General features: G+C 44.5%; 1 protein-coding gene across 11 annotated transcripts in view; it reads right to left on the bottom strand.

Moving 5' to 3' along the window:
• The window catches only part of GNG12 (G protein subunit gamma 12), a 147,068-nt gene that overhangs the window by 48,664 nt on the left and 74,706 nt on the right, over positions 1–23,698 (bottom strand). For 4 of the 11 annotated variants that reach the window (XM_081490707.1, XM_081490709.1, XM_081490708.1 and 1 more), the window contains exon 3: positions 1,957–2,055. The exons of the other annotated variants lie outside the window; for them this stretch is intronic. The gene's annotated coding sequence lies outside the window, so the exon portion shown is untranslated. The remainder of the gene's footprint in view (positions 1–1,956; positions 2,056–23,698) is intronic. 11 annotated transcript variants of the gene reach the window in all.

Here is a 23,698-nt window from a genome sequence, read left to right as displayed (position 1 = left end):
GGTTCCTCCATCCATGGAATTTTCCAAGCAAGAATATTGGAGTGCGTTGCCATTCTCTTCTCCAGGGAATATTCTGGACCCAGGGATTGAACCCAGGTCTCCTGAATTGCAGGCAGACTTTACCATCTGAGCCTTTAGGGAAGACTGTTTTAGGAAACAGGAGCTAGTAAATTAAGAAGCAGGCCAGTCACCCAGCTTTTTTCAAAGATTTTGGTCCCTAAGAGATGTGGGAACATCAGTCAGATGCTAAATAATTTGCTGGAAATATCAGTTCAGTTCAGTTGCTCAGTCCTGTCTGACTCTTTGCAATCCCAAGGACTGCAGCATGCCAGGCTTCTCAGTCCATCACCAACTCCCAGAGCTTGCTCAAACTCAAATGCTGGAAATATATCAAGATGGAAAAAATTGGTATTTATCTGTGATTACTGAAAATGGTTAGTACTATAATAATGTAAGAAGCCACTTTGGGTGTGTTAGTGTATGTGTGGGTGGGAGGAAGGAAGGAAAGCAGGCAGGTAGGGAGAGTGAGGAGGTGAACATCCTCAAAGGCCTTTGAAGGATAGTACCAATAACCTGAACAGTTTCAGTTCAGTTCAGTGGCTCAGTCATGTCCAATTCTTTGCGACCTCATGGACTGCAGCATGCTAGGCTTCCCTGTCCATCACCAGCTCCTGGAGCCTACAGGGTTCTTAACTAAGCAGCAGGCACCGTGTTAAATGCTGCACAAGGACTACCTCATTTAATCTTCACACTAATCCCATCGGGGAACTGCAACCATTGGCACTTGATATAAGGAGGAACTCAGGCATGGAAAAACAAGTAGATTGGATCTAATACACTGCAGTACTGGGACCTGACATACAGGGACTAACTCCAAACTTTCACTCTTAAACGCTAGTCCGTTAGCTGCCTTCTAAGCAAGATGGGTCCAGGTTAAGCAGGGTTTTGGAACTGCCAAGCACTCTATGCAAGTCTAGAGTCCCAGTTGAAGTTCTCAGGGTTACCTGTGGTGTTTCTTCACTGTGCCCCACACCTTTCCCGGTACCTCTCTAAATAATTGATTTTCAGATATGTAAAGAACGTTCGAGGGGGGTTTCCCTGGTGGTCCAGTGGCTGGGAATCAGCCATGTAATGCAGGTGACAGGGGTTCAACTCTTGGTCAGGGAACTGAGATCCCACATGCTGCGGAGCAACTAAGCCCATGAGTCACAACTAGAGAAACCCACACCACAATGGAAGATGCTGCATCTAAGACCCGAAGCAACCAAATATATAAAATATTAAAAAAAAAAATCGTTTGTGGGAAGAGGTGCCAATCTGTGGTCTGCTGAGAGAGCTCACTACAGGTTTATGGAAATGGATCAGCAAGGTGAAGTTCCAGCATCACAAATGTGTAACCACTACTCAATGAGCAGCTTCTCTGTCTCATTTCCTTGCTAGTGGCAGTAGTATTAGACTCTTTGTGACCCCATGGACTGTAGCCTACCAGGCTCCTCTGTCCATGGAATTCTCCAGGCAAGAATACTGGAGCGGGCAGCCATTCCCTTCTCCAGGGGATCTTCCCAACTCAGGGATCAAATCTGGGTCTCCTGCATTGCAGGTGGATTCTTTACCATCTGAGCCGCCGGGGAAGCCCCTCAATTTCCTTGCTATGACCCTACAAGATGTGCATTAGTCCCATGTTATAGATGGAAGAATGAGGCCTGCAGAGGTTCAATCATTCACAACAAATTGCACACCTAGTAAGGGGTAGACCCGAGATTTGAACTGAGGCCTCTCCAGCTTCACACTCTCTGGTCCTCGTAACATTTCACTTAAAAAAATGCAGATTGCACGGTTAACTGGCTATATCCCAAAACAAAGTAAAAAGATTAAAGTTAAAAGAAATAAATGAAAAAAAGAAAGGAACACGGGATCTCATTTAATACAACAGCAGGGAGTCGTAGCTACACTCACAGATGGGCAGCCAGGCGATGGGGGCTTGATCAGCTCTGCCGCCTGTCAGCTGTGTAAGCGAGAGTGAGTCACTCGTTTTCTCGGTGCCTCTTTCCTCACCTGTAAGATGAGAATAATAATGGCAGCTGCCCTCTTAGGTTGTGCTGAGGAATGAATGATTTAGTATTTGTAGATTGTTTATTTACATGTTTGGGAAATAAAAAGATAAATCTCTTTTTTGTGAGCACAGATGACACACAGCCAGGGGTAGTGGACATATTATCAATGGAAGATGTACCTAAATAAGTTTTCATAGTGGCCAACAGTGCAAGCCCACCACAAATACTAGCTGTGGGGCTGGTTTTTGATCTGAATTGCTGCACTGAAGAATACATTGGGAATAAAGTCCTAGGCTTTAGTCCTAGATTGGATATGAATCAGTTATATGATGAGGAGAAGGCATTTCACTCTTCTGGGCCTCAGTTCCTCCCATGGATGGCCTGGCAGGGGAGAGAGGACAGAAACAGGTCCATGTGCCCTGGGTTCTGGTTCTCCCGCATAGGAATTTTATCAATTTCGACATACAGCTTCATCTTTGAATTTCAATTTCCTCTCCTCTTTTTATTAACCCCAAAGAAGCTGAAGTTGAATGGCTCTATGAAGACCTACAAGACCTTCTAGAACTAACACTAAAAAAAGATGTCCTTTTCCTCATAGGGGACTGGAATACAAAAGTAGGAAGTCAGAAGATACCTGGAGTAACAGGCAAGTTTGGTCTTGGAGTACAAAATGAATCAGAAAAAAAGGCTAACAGAGTTTTGCCAAGAGAACGCACTGGTCATAGCAAACACCCTCTTCCAAAAACACAAGAGACAACTGTACACATGGACATCACCAAATGGTCAATACTGAAATCATACTGATTACATTCTTTGCAGCCAAAGATGGAGAAGCTCTATACAGTCAGCAAAAACAAGACCAAGAGCCAACTGTGGCTCAGATCATGAACTCCTTATTGCCAAATTCAGACTTAAGTTGAAGAAAGTAGGGAAAACCACTAGACCTTTCAGGTATGACCTAAATCAAATCTCTTATGATTATATAGTAGAAGTGACAAATAGATTCAAGGGATTAGATCTAATAGAGTGCCTTAAGAACTATGGACAGAGCTTTGTGACATTGTACAGGAAGCGGTGATCAAAACCATCCTCAAGAAAAAGAAATGCAAAAAGGCAAAATGGTTGCCTGAGGAGGCATTACAAATAGCTGAGAAAAGAAGAGAAATGAAAGGCAAAGTACTAAAGGAAAGATATACCCATCTGAATGCAGAGTTCCAAAGAATAGCAAGGAGAGATAAGAAAGGCTTCCTTAGTGATCAATGCAAAGAAGTAGGGGAAAACAACAAAATGGGAAAGACTAGAGATCTCTTCAAGAAAATTAGAGATACCAAGGGAACATTTCATGCAAAGATGGGCACAATAAAGGACAGAAACGGTAAGGACCTAACAGACGCAGAAGATATTAAGAAGAGGTGGCATGAATACATAGAAGAACTGTACATAAAAGATCTTCATGACCCAGATAACCATGATGGTGTGATCACTCACCTAGAGCCAGACATCCCAGAATGTGAAGTCAAGTGGGCCTTAGGAATCATCACTACAAACAAAGCTACTGGAGGGGATGGAATTCCAGCTGAGCTATTTCAAATCCTAAAAGATGATGCTGTGAAAGTGCTGTACTCAATATGCCAGCAAATTTGGAAAACTCAGCAGTGGCCACAGGACTGGAAAAGGTCAGTTTTCTTTCCAATCTCAAAGAAAGGCAATGCCAAAGAATGTTCAAACTACTGCACAATTGCACTGATCTCACACACTAGCAAAGTAATTCTCAAAATTCTCCAAGCTAAGCTTCAACAGTATGTGAACCAAGAACTTCCAGATGTTCAAGCTGGGTTTAGAAAAGGCAGAGGAACCAGAGATCAAATAGCCAACATCTGTTGGACCATAGAAAATGAAAGAGAATTCCAGAAACACATCTACTTCTTCTTCATTGACTACGCTAAACCCTTTGACTGTGTGGATCACAAGAAACTGTGGAAAATTCTTAAAGAGATGGGAATACCAGACCACCTGACCTGCCTCCTGAGAAACCTGTATGCAGGTCAAGAAGCAACAGTTAGAACCGGACATGGAACAACAGACCGGTTCCAAATTGGGAAAGGAATACATCAAGGCTGTATATTGTCACCCTGCTTATTTAACTTATATGCTTATTTAACTTATAACATCATGCGAAATGCTGAACTGGATGAAGCACAAGCTGGAATCAAGATTGCCAGGAGAAATATCAATAAATTTAGATATGTAGATGACACCACCCTTATGGCAGAAATTGAAGAGGAACTAAAGAGTCTCTTGATGAAGGTGAAAGAGGAGAGTATAAAGCTGGCTTAAACCTCAACATTCAAAACATGAAGATCATGGCATCTGGTCCCATCACTTCATGACAAATAGATGGGGAAACAATGGAAACAGTGACAGACTTTATTTTTTGGTCTCCAAAATCACTGTGGACAGTGACTGCAGCCATGAAAATTAAAAGACGGTTGCTCTTTGAAAGAAAAGCTATGACAAACCTAGACAGCGTGTTAAAAAGCGGAGACATTTCTTTATTGACAAAGGTCCACATAGTCAAAGCTATGGTTTTTCCAGTAGTCATTTATAGATGTGAGAGTTGGACCATAAAGAAAGCTAAGCACTGAAGAATTGATGCTTTTGAACTGTGGGGTTGGAGAAGACTCTTGGGAGTCCCTTGGACAGCAAGGAGATCAAACCAGTCCATCCTAAAGGAAATCAGTCCTGAATATTCACTGGAAGGACGTATGGTGAAGCTGAAGCTCCAGTACTTTGGCCACGTGCTGTGAAGAACTGACTCACTGGAAAATACCCTGATGCTGGGAAAGATTGAAGGCAGGGAGAAAAAGGGATGACAGAGGATGAGATGGTTGGATGGCATCACCGACTCAATGGACATGAGTTTGAGCAAGCTCCGGGAGTTGGTGATGGACAAGGAAGCCTGGTGTGCTGCACTCTATAGGGTCACAAAGAGTTGGACATGACTGAGTGACTGAACTAAACTGAACCTGTCCCCCATATTCCACAGGGGTACAGACAAATAAGAATTTCTGTTAATTCCTGTTGCATCTGCTAAGAAATGTAATAAAATTTTCAGTTTGGATAGAAAAAAAAAGTTGCATGAGGTATAAAAACATAAAAACCAAACCAAATGAAAACAACAACAAAAAAACTGAAATAAAGATTTTAATTAAAGCCCAAAGTACCGAGAAAAAAGAAAGAAAGATATGCAGGTACAAAGCTCTCAAGTATATCCAGACTCCTCTGAATTCTAAGAGGAGGTGGTTTGGGTGGGAGACTGGCTGAGTTAAGAATCTTTACTGTCTGAGCCACCAGGGGAAGCCCCTAAGATACTATAAAGTGGTTAAATTAACATACTCAGCAGGTAGACAGGCTTTCTAAAGCTGAATACCAACCGGGATAATTAAAGGCTAGGGCCCTCTTCTTTTTTTAAAATTGACTCCCCTGTAAACTACCTGCTGACAAAGGCATAATTCTAAGAATACATAAGGAAACTCTTCTCCTCCATTCTTAATCTAAAGAAAAAGAAACACACAAAAAAGTCTTACTTTACCCCCAAGCTCAAGGAGCACACAAATCCACTAGAACTAAAAGGGAAGTTACAAAACACTTTTTTCCTTGTTTTTTTTTTTTTTTAAATTAAGTACTGCAACATCCTTGCTTCGCAGTAACCAGTCTGTTGGAGGCTGGGAAGTAGCTAGGGGTGGGGAAGGCATCAGGAGGGAGGCAGGCAGCTGTCCGGGCAAAGGCAGGGAGGTGGTCAGCCCAGCTCTGCCCTGAGGGATGGAAGAATGCCCAGGAGCCTCCTCCATGGCTGTTTGGCCGAAAATAAAATCTGCCATTTTTTTTTTTTTTAATACAGTTCTAAAAATAGGGGGTTTGGCTTAAATCCTCCAGTTGGTGTTTTGATTTTTAAATTATGTGCAGATGATCATGGTTAAACCCGAGTGAGTACTGGTAAATAATTCAGGGAGATTGCAGTTTTATTTTGATTTCAAGGCTCTAAAACATTTCTTCTCTTAGAATCCAGGAAAGGTGAAAGGAGATCAAAGGAAGGTGATAAGAATGGAGAAAGCTTAAATTCCAGTTTGAAAGCAAAAGGCAGCTGAATATCCCTGAAGCGAAAAACATATTTTAAAAGATTTATTTTGGGGGAGGGGACTAAAATGCGCTCAAAATAAGTGGAAGAAAAACTGGTGAGTTTCATCTTACTCATACTTTTCCTAATGTCATTTCTGGACGCAAACTTCATGCACACAAAACTGCAAAAATGCCACCTTTAAAAGCATCAAGACTCTTCTCAATGTTGGGTGATGCAAGATTTGGTTTTGGAGATAACAGTTTTAAAGTTTAAAGTTTCCTTGATTAGGTACCAATCATAACCAGAATGTATTTCAAGATTGATATGTTATTACAGCATCTTTATTAATGAAGATTAATTTCACATGAAATTGGGCTATTTCTAAAAAGCTTTCACAGAATGGGACACAATGGGTGTGGTTGGGGAGTATTATAAAGAAGCAAGTATTAATGCTATGTGCTTCCAGATAAAATGACTGAAGCAAATGTTTGACTTCACTTGTGAATTTTACAGATGCAATTTGCATCTCTAATCTCTAGAGAATAGAGGTTTGGAATTTGGGGTGTGTGTGGGTAGCATCATGTGTGAAGCATGAAAGTCACCATCTCTCCCCCTCTCCCCGGAACAAACACCCACAAACCGATGGGGATGCTCTGAAGGTTAAATTGGATAGTTCAATTGTCCAGGAATGTACGCTATGCAAACAATGTCGGCTCCCTGTGCCAAGGCAGAGATATTGTGGGACTTGAGGCTGCTGGCCACGAGGACAAGGATGGTGGGGCATAGTTCTAGTCACTGGGGCCAAGTGGGAACCCAGGGAGAGTAACTGCAATGTTTCAGTCTCCTAATCTGCAAAAGACAAATAATTACAGAACTTGCTATATTAAAACCAGACTGTGAGTTGGCCTGGGGCGGGGGCTGGCATAGAGAGGGAGGGCAGGGATAAAGAGCCTTTCTTTTAGGGAGGGAAAAAAGGAGAGAAAACCTACAAAGTGAGCTATGGTTCACTTTTCACGGAACTCTTCTGCTCTGCAAAATGGTGCTTCTGAAGGGGATAAGTCCTGGGTATTTAGGAGTTGGGTTAAAGATCCATAAAGAAATCTCTGACTTTTCAGATGCTGGAGGCAGAGAAAGTAGTATGAGGAGGCACGTTGCCAATCAAAGATCCATCCCATGTGAAGGTCAGAGAAGGCCAGAGGGGATACCATAGGCTTCTGGGAAGATGCAGTTTGCTTTACAAAAATCTCCTTTAGGCTTTTTTTTTTTTTTTTTTTTCCCCGAGAAACACAAGGGATGTGGAATCTTCAACTGAGGTAGCAAGAAGGGGATGGGATGCTGATGAGGGTCTGGGGGGCGGTGCGGGGAGCAAGGAGAGAGGGTAGAGGAAGGGCCCTATCTCTCCTTGGGATGGTTGGTGTTTTATTTGCACCCTCTAAGAGTTCCTGAAATAATTAACATGTGCTGCCATTCTTGTTTTTCCAGTGGTGATTTCATCCAGTCCCTGCAGAAACTCAGAATTAAATCTCATGATTTTTTTTTTTTGGAGAGCAACTCTCCCCCATACAGGGGAGTTCTGCATACCGTGGAGGGCACGTGAGGCCTACAACGTTCGCAGAGCACTAATCATTAACACGCTGCTTTTGAAGGCAGGGCTCCCCTTTCTTTGCTGACTATCACATTTCCTTCCATTGGATCCTGCCCTGTCCTGGTTTACTTTCTGTTTCTCCCACTCATTTCCATGCATTCTTCCGTAACACACACGCAGAGTCCAGAACAACCTCTCCCTTTCAGCTGGCCAGCTCAACACTTCCCTCACAAACCCTCCTTTTTCAAAATAAATTCATCTCTGACTTATTTTTCCAAGGCCTCTCCCTCTTCTTATTGCCCTGGGAGAAGAAGTTCTTTTCCTTCCCAAATAATGCAGGAGAAGTAGGAGTAAGATTTGTAAGAAACTGAAAATAAAAAGTTTTCTGAGAGGAAGAAATATCTGGTAATTAAATGTGGAGGCAGACAGATCTGGGTTTGTGTCCCAGCTTTGTCATTTACTAGCAGCGAGGCTCTGGAGAGGTTACATGACCTCCCTAAGCCTCAGTTTCCTCATCTGCAAAATGGAGATAATAATGCAAAAACTCTGTTAAGGCTTACAGGAGAACTGAATGAGGTGAATCACATGAAATGCTTCCAGTTCCTGGAATATAGTAAACACTCAACAAATGTTTGCTGCTACATTACTATTATTATTTAAACCTTTTGGATAGGAATGTCACCTACCCCACTCTACTTGCCCCACAGCGTAAAGAGTAACAAGGACTCTGCCTCTAAAAGCTAAAGAACAGAACCATAAGGAAGGCTTGGGCACAATTATTTGCTGATCCAGCCTCTGGGAAGCACTTCTCAGAGGCAATGTACAGAAGGGAGCAAATGGTCTATTTTTAGGTATTTCCCATCAGGACACAGTGGTTGATCTGGATGCCTTACCTGGCAGGCCAGCCTGGGCCACAGCCCCCTTCTCTGCAAGCTGTCAGCATTCCCAGGGGGATGGAACACAGCCCCCGACTCAGGAATTTTACAGTCAATTTGCCCCCCTCCTGATGTCCCTTCTCCCTTTTGGTGACCTCTAGGCTGGAGCTAAATGAAAAGCCAAAGCCCTGTCTCACAAGTAAGGCAAGGGGCCTGCCTGCTGCTATTGAGTCACCGCCTGTCTCGTTTGTAGAGTCTCTGAGAAAATGACACCCCAAACACACAAAGTCAAGCTCCAAATCTCAGAAAGACTGATTCACTAGGGCGTGCTGAAGAGCTAGAACTCTGGGTACAGGAGGTACATCCCTGCCCAGACTGCCAAGAGTCTACCGACCTTCCAGAGAGAGAGAGAGAGAGAGAGAGAGAGAGAGAGAGAGAAAGAGAGAGAGAGAGAGAGATGAAAGGAAGACAGAAAGAAAGGAAAAAGGGAAGAAGCCCGAACCTTTCCTAATAAGGTAACACCACATGCCAGCTGTGGTTCTGAATGGCTCAGCATCCTAGGATCATGTGACATTCCCTGCAGCCATGGCTTCACGCTTCTGTGAGGCTTTCGGGGCAGAATGGGAAAAGTCTTTGGTGTGCCTATGGGGATAACAAACAAATAGGGACAGGCTTGGCCGGTGGGGCCCCACATTTTCCTGATTAACCACAAGGCCTCACATCCCTCCTTCACACTGTGGCCTGCAGGACCCCTGCTTTGTAGCTCTGGCGCTGGGAATGCTCTCAGGTTGCTCTGCAGGCATGCTTTCCCTCTCCGGCTAGGTACAAGCTTCTTGAGGGCAGAAACGCTCCTTTATTTCCTTTGTTTCACCCTGCCATGCTTATCAGAGTGTAATCCACCCAGCAGTTACTCAATAAATGCTTGATGATGGACTCGGGCTGAGAATTCTACGCATCAGTAGGTGATCGCTTTATATCATTAACCCCCAACTTATAAATCGGCAGGGTTTCAAAAGTTGGCTTTCAAAGAAGGCATTTAGGGAGCATATTTTCCCATAGAAACAGTGTTATGACTGGGGTTAGGTTTCTAGGCCCACTCGTTTCTCAGAATATCCTACATATATTTATATACCTTCTTATTGAGCCATATAATTTGTTTCAGACTCACATCAGACTGGCAAGTACATGTGCTTGAAACTTCGGTTCTTTCAGTTTAATGATTCACTTCAGTTACAGCATCAGGGCCTTGTGTAGATTCCCACCCACCCTCCCTGCCCTGATTGCATATATTTCATATTTTATGACACTTTATGTAGCATCAGGTAACATGTTTGACACTTTAAAAATAACAGTAAGAGGGAAAGAAGTATTTTTTGCTCATCATTAAAAAAAAAAAAAAGGCTTCCCTGATAGTTCAGTTGGTAAAGAATCTGCCTGCAATGCAGGAGACCCTGGTCTGATTCCTGGGTCAGGAAGCTCCCCTGGAGAAGGGATAGGCTACCCAATCCAATATTCTTGGGCTTCCCTGGTGGCTCACCTGGTAAAGAATCCACCTGCAATGCAGGAGATCTGGGTTCGATTCCTGGGTTGGGAAGATCCCCTGGAGAAGGGAATGGCTGCCCACTCCAGTATTCTGGCCTGGAGAATTCCATGGACTGTACAGTCCATGGGGTGGCAAACAGTTGGACACGACTGAGTGACTTTCACTTCAAAAAAGATGCATACACTTTTGTTTTTGCTTTTGTATTAAAATACTTTTTCAAGTTTTTAACTACTTTATTACTTGGGCCACCTGAACTTACCCAACTTACACACACACACTCACGCACACACACACACACTCCTATACATGCACTCACATTCTATCCACTTTCAAAAAAATATTTGTAGGAAGAATCACAGTCTCCAAGAATGGCCATTTATGTTTTTGTATAAATATAAATGTGCTCTCGGGCAGCGCTGTCCAGGATGGGGCCTTCCAGTAGGTCAGAGTTGCTGTGTTTAGGATCATGAGTACAAAAGTACATTCATTTACTCCCAAATACACTCACCCAATGCCTGAGGTCGTACTGCTCCCTACAATATTCCCTGGACACTTCAAACCAAAACAGCCATACCTTGGCCCTTGTTCTCATTCAACAGCATCCCCCAAAGATATATCTAATTGATACTCCAGCATGAAAAGCAAGACCACTGGAAAGCGTTCTTCTCTGGACACTCTAGAAGAGCCAGGCCCAAACAACAGGCAAACAGGAACCTCTCCCAAACTGCACATGCTAGTAAACTCACGTACTAAATGTGCCTCTCCCCACCTTTTAGCATTCATGGCTGCCTTCTAACCCAAACCAGCATTTAACACAGCCCAATAGAGATGTTAATAACCGTGAAGCGTGACAACTACCAGTACATTTGTATCACATCTGTCTTTCAGCAAGAGTTATTACCAAGACACAAGGAATTGTGGTCTCTTCCCTGCCCCTCTGTGCCTGGCTCATCCTTGATTGAATGTGCTGACCCTTTAATGGGAAGCTCTAAATAACTGGATGTTCTCTTCAGCAGCCCTTTCCTTACATCAGCACTTAAGGAGAATCTAACATATGTTCCTCTCCTCTCCTGCCACCGGGAGAAATGCAACTTAATCATTGCAGGAATTAATTATCCTAGATTCATCTTTCCTTGGAGTTTCAGGATGTGGCTCTGCTTCCAGCTCTGATCAGTGACAAGAGGGCAGCTGTCTAAGGAGTATAGGAGACTGGGCTGAAAAAACTGCAATTCCAATAGACAACTTTGAAAGTATGATGGTGTACTTTAAAAAAATTCACATACGAACAGAGCACTGTCGTCTCTGAAAAATGTCAAGTGTGTAGGGGCGGGATTAACAGGTTTTATGTTGCCAGATCGCAATTATTTGATCTATCATTCTAATCTGAGGATGGCAAATGTTGGCCTGCCTGCTACCCTTCCCCCACTGCACCCACGGCAGACATCACTACTGGATCACATGCTCTTTTCTTATTGGGTCCAGACATGAATTAACATCTCCTTTCAACACCTGGCTCCAATCAACTGTAGGTGACACACAAGTTGAAAACAATTTGCTAGTCTTGTTCTAAATGATTTAGTACTTTAACTTTTTTTTACCTTTAATGCACCTGATAGTTGACTAAGGTATTATTATTTTAGCAACATCCTCTCTATTCTCAGCTCATCCCTGAGCTAATCTGAGCTGCAATCTGAGCTATCAGCCACTGCATGTTTACTATGTGCCAGACACTTAATGTCTAAGTGCCAATTTATATCCGTGTATCTTACAAAAATCCCAAAGCAGGCAAGGGTTGCACGAACCTGATAGGGATCACAGCTTCCAGCAACTTTCCCTGGTGACTCCCTGGCTGAGCTGGTAGCCTCCCTTCAGCCTCCTACAGCGCCACCCCAGCACTGACCTTGGACTACAGAAGCAAGCTCATGCGGCTGTCTTGTCTTCCCTACTCAACTCCACGAAGGCAAGACCTCATCTTACTCCCCTTTGATGCCCAGCCCCTGGACCACGGCTGAGTACATGGTGGGTGTCTAATAAACAAACTGTAAGAATATTTTTGGTTTTTAAAGCTCCTGTTTTCAAACATCTCCAAACTTTGGCTCATGTTCTATACTGAAGAGATGATCCCTGACCACTGCTACCTCTGGTGGTCATTTACATCATAATGCAAGGTGTGCTGGTGCGTAGAGGGAGCCACAACTGAGGTAGGGACCTGGACGGCCCCCAGAGGCTTGCTTGGGTCCAGTCTCGGCCTCACCCTCCTCTGAGCAGTCCAAAGCCCCACAGTCCCTCATTCGCTGTTTCTATCTTCACTCTACACTGCATTTTCTTTTTTTTGCCTTTCTCTGCCTCCCAAATGGGATCATATTCTCCCCAGCTCTGTGATCCCAGCACTTACTAAAGTGCTCAGGTAGGGTGAATCAAGGTTCTCTGCAGGGATTTGTAACTGGTAAAAAGAGCACTGGCCTGAGCGGGGAGAGCAGGGAGCTGCCTCCGGGGCTGCACGGACCCCCTCTCCTTGCCTGTCTCCTTGCCTGGCGGTGTCTGGGCTTCTTCACGTGAGAACACCTGCCCCAGCAGGCCGGGCAGCACACAGAAGCTGTGACAGTGCATCTAAGCCCTCTGCCAGGTTAAAAGCAGGGCACCACGTCTCTCGCACGGACAGGGCCCAGGCGTCACCAGCACACCCCATCCCTCTTGGGCCTGGCCCGGCTCTCCTCCGGTCCCCACAGTGCAGCCCGCTTCCCGGTCACCTATGAGAATGGATGTGCCTTGCCCCGTGTCCTTCCTACTATGTGACTCACTGCACATTCTCTCCTCGCTTTCTCCCCACCAGCTCCCTGCACAGATTCTTAGGAGGATCAAGTGTAGCCTCCTAGCGGGACCCCGGGCGCATTGACTTTGGGTTACCTTTAAGCTCTTTCCAACCCCACTCCCAGTCCACGCGAAGCTCCGATGCCCCCTGCACTCATCACCCCCTGACGCCCACAACCGTGATCTCCTCCTCGGGGAGCAATGTCACCATCGGCAGCTGCCCAACCAGACATTCAGGAGTCACCCTGGGCTCCCCGCACCCACTGCACCTCGGCTTCTTCTTCCTGGTCCATGTCACTCAACCTCCCAAGTATTTCTCAAGTGGGTATGTTTTTATCCCCCTCGCCACCATGCTACTCAGGACCATGACTATTATAGCAACACTGCGACAGCTCCCTGGCTGGTCTGCCTTCCAGAACCCACCCCAACCTCTTCTTCACAGCCAGTGGTTCCTGAAAGAAAAATCTGATCCTATCCCTCCCCTCGAGAGACTTCTGCCCCAACTTAGATGTCGCTTCCTCCTGGAAACTTTGTTCCTGGAAGCCTGCTCTCACAACACCTGCATTTCTTCCCTTAGAAGCCTGGGGGTGTGGCGGGGGGCTTCTCTCCTGAGGAATCACCTTGTTTCCCTCAGAAAACACGAGCTATTTAACAATTCCCTCTGTGGCAAGCACTCTCCCTGCTTCCTCGGTACTGGCAGAACAGGGGCATCATCTCTTCATGTGATTAGGGAAAATCTAGATTGTTTGAGGGCACATAAATGATTCCATCCTATTTGTCAGGGCTGAATTTATGAATGAGCATCTGTCTCAGTGCTGGTCTACACGACATACCGGGGAGTTGGTTGAGGGCTTTTGAAAGATCTCTTTGTTCCTAAAGAAGGCTGCATAAGAAATTGTTATCTGCTTTGGCACTGGTATGAGAGGGTGGGATGCCTGCAGCCTTTCTATACCTATGAGGAGAGTTAGCTGATGCTCTGAGGTTGACATGATAGCTAGAACTTGATGTTGTCAATGAGTACTACATTGGTCAACTGGGAACAGCCTACCTCTGGACCTCTTTTCTTAGGTGAGAGACCAAGTCCCCTTTTCAGTTTAGGCCAGTTTGAGTTGGGTTTCCTATTACTTGTAGCCCAAACAGATATAGCTTCTTAGGGCATTTTTCACTTTTTATTTTGTCTTAGAGGCACTTAGGTATAAATCTTGTTTCTTCTGTTAGACCTTTGGCTTTTTAAGGACAGGGTTTATATTTTATGTATCCTTGTATCCCCCAAAGTGGCTTATCCCGCTCCTGTGCTTGAGTGAAGAGAAACCACTATCTTCTGGGCTCATACTGTGAGGTGCCAGTGCTTTAAAGTGTTCAACATAGAAGAAACACAAACAAAAAATATAAGTCAACTCCAAGAGGCACAACCCACCCCACCCATCCTTATACAACTTATAGTGCCGAGAACATGCTTAGTACCAAGTAGATGCTCAAAAATGTTTGCTAAGTGAATAATTTAATTTGCTTCTGATGAGTCAAGGGCACTTAAGAGTTTTATAGTGTCCTAGAGTCATAATGATGAACAGTAATTATGAACAAGTTGTGCTAAATATAGCCTGGTCCTGGGACATTACTAGTGGTAAGTTGTTGTTTATTTATATGAGAGCCCTGATACCACCAAGATGTTAAGGTATTTAAAAGAACAAGCAGCAGAGCCAGACATTGGAGAATGAAGCAAAAACTAAAAACTCAAGCAGCAGACACGAAGGTGCCAAATGTGTACCGAATGCTCTTGCTGTTTGTCCTCGCTCTGGGGCCACAAACACTCATCAGACCCGCCATCCTGAGGGGCTTTGCATCTGCAGGGTGGGGGGAGAAACACAGACAACTTCCAAACCATGTGGTCAGGGTCAGGAGAAGTAATGGAGAGGGTGCAATAGGGATGCCCAGACCAGACGTGCTGAGTCAGGAAGGTCCCCCAGAGGAACATTAATGCCGCACCTGAATGCAGCAGAGGAGCTAGTCAATCAAACGGGCACGAAGAGAGAAGGAAAAGGAGTAGCATGAGCAGGTTTACAGTTTATAATAAGCCCATTCTGGCTACATTATCTGGTATGAAAGGCAAGGCTGGATTCAAGAAGACCAGTTGGGAGGCTACTGCAATAATTCACTGTGGAATTACAGGGGCGTCTCAGACTAGAAACAAGCTGACGACAAATGACATCAGGTTCTCTAAGATCTCGGGGCGCTCTGGTCTTTGCCCAAAGGGCAATGGCTCTGAACACCAAGGCTCTCATCTTTTGAGTCCAGGATGGGGAATGGGTTTGAGCTGGAGGCAACATGGTATAGCCATGTGGATTAAAATTTCTATTTGGGTGTAAAACACTGTATAAGAATGAGATATGAAAACCTGATACTTTAAAAGAAAAAGTGTAGCCCTGTTGGACCTGGTATGTATATGTATGTACTGATGTAAACGTGTGCACACATGCATGTGTGTGTGATGTCATGCTTCCTCATTCACACTGATCCCACAGTTACGTGCTCACAAGGATGGTTCTGGTCCCAACAAGGTGACCCAGCTCAAGCCTCTTTGACCCTGTTTTTTCAAAAGTCCCATGAAGCGGCTGGACCTCAGAATCTCTGAAAATCAAACACCTGCCTTGAATTTCCAACTCCTGGCAGCAAAAGGGTTTGGTAAATTAAGAGTCGTGGATAATGAGCATAGGGGTAATCTGATGATGACTTTGAGGGTGATGATCCTGTAGCTCAGAGCCTCTCAAGCAGCAGCCCTGGGTTAAGGCTCAGGTGTGCCCCAGCCCCAGGTGGCCAAGCAGGGCCTGACTGTCCAGAGCCTGAGCTGTGGGCATCTCTCTCCCTACCCTGATATGATGTTCCTATGTGAGAACAGGCAGAAAGCGCTGCTCTAGACAGGAGACAGGAAAACACCCACAGGAGCCCAGCATCGCCTTTGGCCTCTCCCTTCCACCTCCCCTGCCTCACACGTGTCCGGTAGCTCTGTTAATGACACAGCAGACATCCCCCCACTTCCAACTGCAACTTGGAAAGGTGAGTGAAGGACCAACATGGCCGGAAGGTGACAAGTCGTGGAGACAAGGGAGCAATGACAAATGGGAGCCTTTCTACCTGTGCTCTCAAACTTCCACCTCTGCCTGCTTGGGGACCTTGCTCTGTGGACTCTCACCTCCCCCTCAACAGCTCCAAACTCTCCCTCGGTCTCCTGTGACACGCATAATTTTTGCTACAGTGGAAAAAAAAAATCTGTTTTGAGGGAGAAATATTCAGAGAGAGAAGCATTGCTTTCCTTGAAAAGATTGAACCTGAGGCCTATAGTTCACCCCCCACCCCCGCCCTCAGAGATGTCGAGAAGTTCTGAGAAGATACAAGACGGTACAGTTCACGTACGGAGAAGCGGCAGCAGATGGAGGCTTCCATAAACAAGTCTCCGTGCTCAGAGTCACAGGTCTGAGGAGGAGGTTTTAGTCTAACTTCTTCTGGGTTTCCTATTTCAGTGACACACACACACGAAAACAAGCAGCCAAACCCCTGGGACTGAATTATTAAACCCAGAGAATGATTTAAGAGGCCCGGGTCCTTTCCTGAGACCTCATTGGCACCACGACAATCAAAAGCACTGCCTGGTCTCAGCGGCCAGCTCGCTAACAGAGGCAGCAGGTCCCCTCTGCTGCTCACATCTCCCGGCACCAGCCAGGTGCCAGGACAGGGAAGTAGGCCTGCCCGAGGCCTGCTTGGGTGCCCTATGCACACACTGATGGCTGTGTGTGCAGGGCTGGCTTGACACCCTGCAACCCTCTGGCCTTTTGAGGCTAATGAGATACGGCTGGACACCACTCAAGCAGAACAAACAAGTCCAAGAAACGCTTGCCAGCAAAGTGTGAAGCAGATAAAGTTCTCTGAGATGCTCCCTGTGGAAGTGCTTCCTGGAAACATTTGTCACGATGACAGACTTTTCCTGACTGTTCCAATGGAAGAATATCCTATTACTGAGAAAAAGTCAGGAGCGAAATCCAGCACATGGAGCTGCATGTATATCCCATAATGGAGGCCGATGTGGTTTTTGGGTGGGAGTGTGAAGACCTGTATAGTTCTTCCTTAAGGAGTCTTCTCTGTGTTGGCTAATTATAGTCTGAGTGGAATAGTTCAACTCAACAAACACTTATCAAGCTCTTACTGCATACAATGTATTGTGGGAGGCAGCATAATGCAATGGTAAACAAACCAACAACGCTGGAATTCCGTGGGTTGGGGTTTGTATTCTGACTTCCATTCACTCCCTGTGTGACCTTGGCAAGGTTACATAACCTCTCTGTGCCTGTTTCCTTCTTTATAAAATGAAGGTAATAATAGCATCTGACTTAGAGGAGGATTTTAAGGATGGTACTTAAAGCACTCAGGTAACTTTTGATCTCTAGTAAGTAGGCAATATCTGTTTGCTATTATTATTACACTCTTTGCACCTCAATTTCCTCATCAATAAAATGGGCATGATAACCCAACCAACCTCATAGGGTTGCTGCAAGGATTAAATAGAACAATGAATGTATGGTGTTTAGCACAATACTTTGCTCATAGTAAGTTACATAACAAATGCTAGTCACTGTTATTCCTAGGAGATTCTTTCCAAACTATTTTAAAAATAAGACACTCAGATCTGAATAAAAATCCAGGAAACAAATTCTTTCTTTGAACAACTTGAGCAAAGGGCGTTTTGTCACTATCCCCTACTATCCCCTTCCCCTCTGAGTTCCACTTATGCACAAAACACTGTGCTTTGTGCTGAGTAAGCTCCATAGGGACTCTCTCAGGAGTTCTGATGTCCCTCCAAATATTTTAGGCTTCCCTTTAACCTGATACGGACATGCCATCCACTTTTCCATTTAAGGGACTGTTTTAAATTCTGGCTTTGTGAAACAAGGAGCAAGGCACAGACTTCTGCTGCAAAGGCTTCTCAGGCCCAGCTACTTGGCTTGGCAGGAAGAGAAAAGTGGTGTTTCATGGTATCAAAAACTAGACTCATCGCTGCTAACCTTGCAGAGCTCCTCCCCTACCCTGGAGAAGTGCTGAGCATGTTATATGTATGACATCACTGAAACAAGGGCCCTGGGGGAAGTTTCAGGATGTCTAGTTGGTAGGAGCAGAGCTAACCCACACTTGGCTCCTAAGTCCATGCACACAAACCCTGGGATCCCTGCCTCCTTCTCAAGGCAAGCCTCCCACCTCATCCAAGAGTATAAGGGTATCAGATCACTCCTACTGGTCTCTTGGTAGGACAATCAATCCGTTGTTTTTTTTCTTTCCTCCTTTGTCTGCTATTTGGCCAACCACACCACCTAGTGGCCATTCAAGCACACAACCACAGGCCTTTGTGAAAGGCCGGCAGATGACACCCATTCTCACCACAGGAGGAACCTGATGATCAAATCCAAGGTGCACAGAGAAATGAAGCCCAGAAAAATGAAGCAGGTTGCCTCAAGTTAAAGGGAAAGGGGCCTGCATCCTAGAATCAGGGCATGGTTCTGATTCAGTTCAGTTCAGTTCAGTCGCTCAGTCGTGTCCGACTCTTTGCAACCCCATGAATTGCAGCACGCCAGGCCTCTCTGTCCATCACCAACTCCCGGAGTCTACCCAAACCCATGTTCATCGAGTCGGTGATGCCATCCAACCATCTCATCCTCTGTCGTCCCCTTCTCCTCCCGCCCCCAATCCTACCCAGCATTAGGGTCTTTTCCAATGAGTCAACCCTTCGCATGAGGTGGCCAAAGTATTGGAGTTTCAGCTTCAACATCAGACCTTCCAATGAACACCCAGGATTGATCTCTTTTAGGATGGATTGATTGGATCTCCTTGCAGTCCAAGGGACTCTCAAGAGTCTTCTCCAACACCACAGTTCAAAAGCATCAATTCTGCGGCGCTCAGCTTTCTTCACCGTCCAACTCTCACATCCATACGTGACCACTGGAAAAACCATAGCCTTGACTAGACAGACTTTTGTTGGCAAAGTAATGTCTCTGCTTTTAAATATGCTATCTAGGTTGGTCATAACCTTCCTTCCAAGGAGTAAGCGTCTTTTAATTTCATGGCTGCAGTCACCATCAGCAGTGATTCTGGAGCCCAAAAAAATAAAGTCTGACACTGTTTCCACTGTTTCCCCATCTATTTCCCATGGAGTGATGGGACCAGATGCCATGATCTTAGTTTTCTGAACGTTGAGCTTTAAGCCAACTTTTTCACTCTCCTCCTTCACCTTCATCAAGAGGCTCTTTAGTTCTTCTTCACTCTCTGCCATAAGGGTGGTGTCATCCGCATATCTGAGGTTATTGATATTTCTCCCGGCAATCTTGATTCCAGCTTGTGTTTCTTCCAGCCCAGCGTTTCTCATGATGTACTCTTCATAGAAGTTAAATAAGCAGGGTGACAATATACAGCCTTGACGTACTCCTTTTCCTATTTGGAACCAGTCTGTTGTTCCATGTCCAGTTCTAACTGTTGCTTCCTGACCTGCATACAGGTTTCTCAAGAGACAGGTCAGATGGTCTGGTATTCCCATCTCTTTCAGAATTTTCCACAGTTTATTGTGATCCACACAGTCAAAGGCTTTGGCATAGTCAATAAAGCAGAAATAGATGTTTTTCTGAACTCTCTTGCTTTTTCGATGATCCAGCGGATACTGGCAATTTGATCTCTGGTTCCTCTGCCTTTTCTAAAACCAGCTTGAACATCTGGAAGTTCACGGTTCACGTATTGCTGATTCAGACTCTGCCTAAATCCTACCTTCGGCAAGATGCTTCCTTCAATCGTTCAACAAACATAGGTTGGGCACCTACTGTGTGCTCATCACTGTGCCAGATAGTGGGGACAGGACAATAAGCAAAGAGGACAAATCTATCTTCATAGTCCAATGGGACAGGAAGATAATAAAACTGAGAATCAACGTGACAACACTAGTTAAAATTAAGGGCTTACTCTGCGATTACTACTCTTGCTTTAAAAATGAATGAAAGGACATGAATGCTGTGATTAATAAGCCTTTGCAAGGTTCATTATACCTTTCTAAGCTTCTGTAAATGAGGTTGTTGGACTAGATGCTAAACAATTTCTAAGGCCCCTTTCCAGCTCTGTTTCTCTTTACTTCTAGGACTTTTTGGGTAGAGTTTAGACTAGAAAGCAGGACACTTAACCAAGAATCCAGTGCTTTCTCTTCATGTACTGTGCTAACCAATGCTTATTAATAATAACTGGTAGGAATCAGACACTTACTATATATATATTATATCCTGAATTAATATCAGCTCATGCAGTCCTTAACAAACTATGGAAATATGAAAGTAATACAAGTTAAAAATATCATGCTCTAAAATGGTTAAAAGTTTCCAAGACAAATAGAGAAGCTTCCAGCCCAACCCAAGTGTAGGATTCTTAACCACTATTTCGCCTCTGATTGATCTAGTTACGTGGTGGCTTAACAAATACTTACATACTGGTGGCCCCAGGCTCTAAGAACTGGAAAGAACAATGCGCCCAAGCAAATGAATGGTTGAGTAGTTACTGTTCAGGGAACACATTTCTCAAGAAAAACATTTCTCAACAACAACATTGCTCTGGGGGTAACTCTGGGACTCCAGACACTGTGAGGCCACATGAGCAGACCTGACCCCTTGCAGAAGGGTCTGATACCAAATGAATAAAGTAGGTTCCAGGAATTCCACTGAGTATATCAGAGATCAGCAAACTCTCCAACATGGTTCTGCCATCTCCTTTATTCTATCCTCCCTGGGTATCTATGCAGCATCTGCTTTCTGTGGTGGGGGCCATCAGGCAAACTCCAACAGTGATTCTGCAAATGGAGGCCTCGGATTCACAGGGAGCCTGGCTCCAGAACCACACAAAGCTCCTCCTGCTCCCTGCAGCGGGGCCACTTCCTCCAAGACCTGGGAAAGCAGACCCTGTGGGACCTGGAGCTTCCTGGGTTTTGTAAAACTCTCACCTGCTCAGCCAGGGTCTCCAGAGTGACATGCCAGTGGGCCAGAGTGAGGACATATGCTAGACACACAAGAATGCTCAGCCCACAATGCTCTGCTATCCTTTTTCAAATGGCAAGATTTCACTTAAATTTCTAGGTCTAAGATTCATCCCTGCCTTGCACAACCACCACCCCTGCCCCAAGCCAGGTCCGCCCATCGTAAGAGCTGCTCTGCTCCTACAGTATCTAGCATGGGATTGCAATCACTGATTGGCCTGTCTGTGGGGCCTGGGTAGCTTTTCAATCCTACACACTTGGTATCTAGCACCCTGTCTGGATCGCAGAAGTGCTGTCTTCCAAAGAACTGGAAAGAAGAGCAAGGAATTTCAGGGCTAGACAAAGCTTAAGAGACCACCTTATTTCAGGTACTGCCCAATACAGAACTTCCTTTGAAATATCATTGCTCATGCCTGTGCTCAATAGCTAAGTTGTATCCAACTCTTTGTGACCACACAGACTGTAGCCCACCAGGCTCCTCTGTCCATGGGGTTTTCTAGGCAAGAATACTGCAGTGGGTTACCATTTCCTCCTTCAGGGGATCTTCCTGACCCAGGGATCAAACTCACATCTCCTGTGTCTCCTGCATTGGCAGGCAGATTCTTTACCACTGAGCCAACCAAGAAGCCGAAATATCAGTAATGAAAGACAAAAGTTGAAAAAGTTTGTGTATGTATATGTGTACATCCATACACATATGGTGTCCTTCTAAGAATGAGGTGTGTGGTGGTAAAGACATAAAGAACAAGATTCACTTAGGTTTTCTTTGAGAGTTAGCCATGATCTTTCTTGAGAAATTTTGTTTCCTCCTTATTTTTCAAGAAATGCATGCTATTTATAGAAAAATGTGTGAAATACATTAACATGGATATAAGATAACAAAAGTTAACACATTGCTATATTTCCTTTTACTCTTTTCTCTATGCGTTTTTAAGGTAGCTGAAATCACACTCTATTATGTAATTTTGTTTTGTTCCTTTTCAGCAATGACATTTCCCTAAGTGATTATAAATTCTTCATAAGCATCCTGCTTTAAAACTTTTATTTTGACATAATTTCAGACCTAAAGAAAAGTTGCAGGACTAGTACGAAGAATTCTCTGATCCTCTTTACCCAGATTTGGATTCCTCAAATGTCAACATTTATAATTTACTTTAATCCCTGCACACTCCCTCTGAGGTGGGGAAGTGGAGAGAGAATGTTTTTTATCCCAAAATACTTCCCTGTGTATTTTCTACCAGTAAGGAGTTCTTTTAAATAACCACACTACTGTTAATACACTGTTGTTATCCAATCTACAACCTCATTCAGATTTCAGCAATTGTCCCAGTAAAGTCCTTTACAGCAAAAGAAAACCCCAAATTCTACATACTCAGCTGTTAGATCTCTGTGTGCTGGCTAAATTGCTTCAGCTGTGTCCGATCCTTTGCGACCCCATGGACTATAGCCCTCCAGGCTCCTCTGTCCATGAAATTCTCCAGGCAAGAATACTGGAGTGGGTTGCCATTCCCTTCTCTAGCAGATCTACATGACCCAGGGATCGAACTCGTGTCTCTTATGTCTCCTGCACTGGCAGGACAGTTCTTTACCACTAGCGCCACCTGCAAAGCCTTTAGTTTCCTTTAATCTGGGACAATTCCTAAGTCTTTCTTTGTATTTTACAGTATTGATATTTTTAAGAGTAAAGGGTCAGTTATTTTGTAGAATGCTCCTCTGTTTGGGTTTGTTCAGCTCTTTTCTTCCTAATCAGATAGATTTAGGCTTTGCACTTTTATCCCAAACAAGTGAACACACATAATTTTTAATGATTTCAGAAAGATTTCATTTTACATAGGCATTTCCTGATTGCAGAATATTGGGCAGTTGTATAATTTTGCTACAGTTCCAAAATGTAGCACTTTCTCTTTTTTCCCATCAACCATCTATTGACCTTTCTCCATTCATTTGTATATTTAAGGATATATTAACAACTTTTTCCAAGACACTCCTGTCAATTTGCAGTCCCACAGCTGATAACTGGCCTTGCACGCTGGCATATTATAAGATATATTTTAGTTTAGGGAGACAAAAACTAACATTGCACTGCTGTTTCAATAGACTTCATCTTAAATTATGGTTACAAAGAGTGCTGTTCCTCTCATGACTGACCCAGAATAAATGTGTCTATTTGTTCATCTGTTCCCTGTTTAGTTTGTGTGTTCCTTCATTCACTCAATTATCTTCAGAGTGTCTGCTCTGTGCCAATATTCTTCTATATGCTGACATCAAGCTCTTGTGGGGAAAAAATAAATATGGTAACACATTATACAAGGGCTATGGAATACTCCAGCATCAAGTGGTGGGAGGCGGCGCTCGTGGTGGAGCAGGCAAGAGCCTGGAGACAGACACAGACCGGTGTGCCTGCGGTTGGGACACAGGAAAAGGGGAGCCTCTCCTCTCACACCCCACGGCACTATCACTTTGAGCCTCCAAGTGCCTGCAAAACCTGCTCTTCACTAAAAACACGAACCCCAGATGGACCAAGTTCAAATACACATTTCTAAAGTCTGAACTTTTCCTTTGCCGGTCAGCAGAGTCTGAACTTGAGAGGGCTGCCATTTGTGAGTAATAATGACAGCTTGAAAATGCCCTGAAATTAGAGGGAACTTACAAACCACTCTGATGTC

This window comes from Giraffa tippelskirchi, chromosome 5, assembly GCF_054371585.1.
Source record: "Giraffa tippelskirchi isolate mGirTip1 chromosome 5, T2T-mGirTip1v1.2.pri, whole genome shotgun sequence".
NCBI lineage: Eukaryota > Metazoa > Chordata > Mammalia > Artiodactyla > Giraffidae > Giraffa > Giraffa tippelskirchi.
This window is presented reverse-complemented; position numbering and strand designations above follow the sequence as displayed.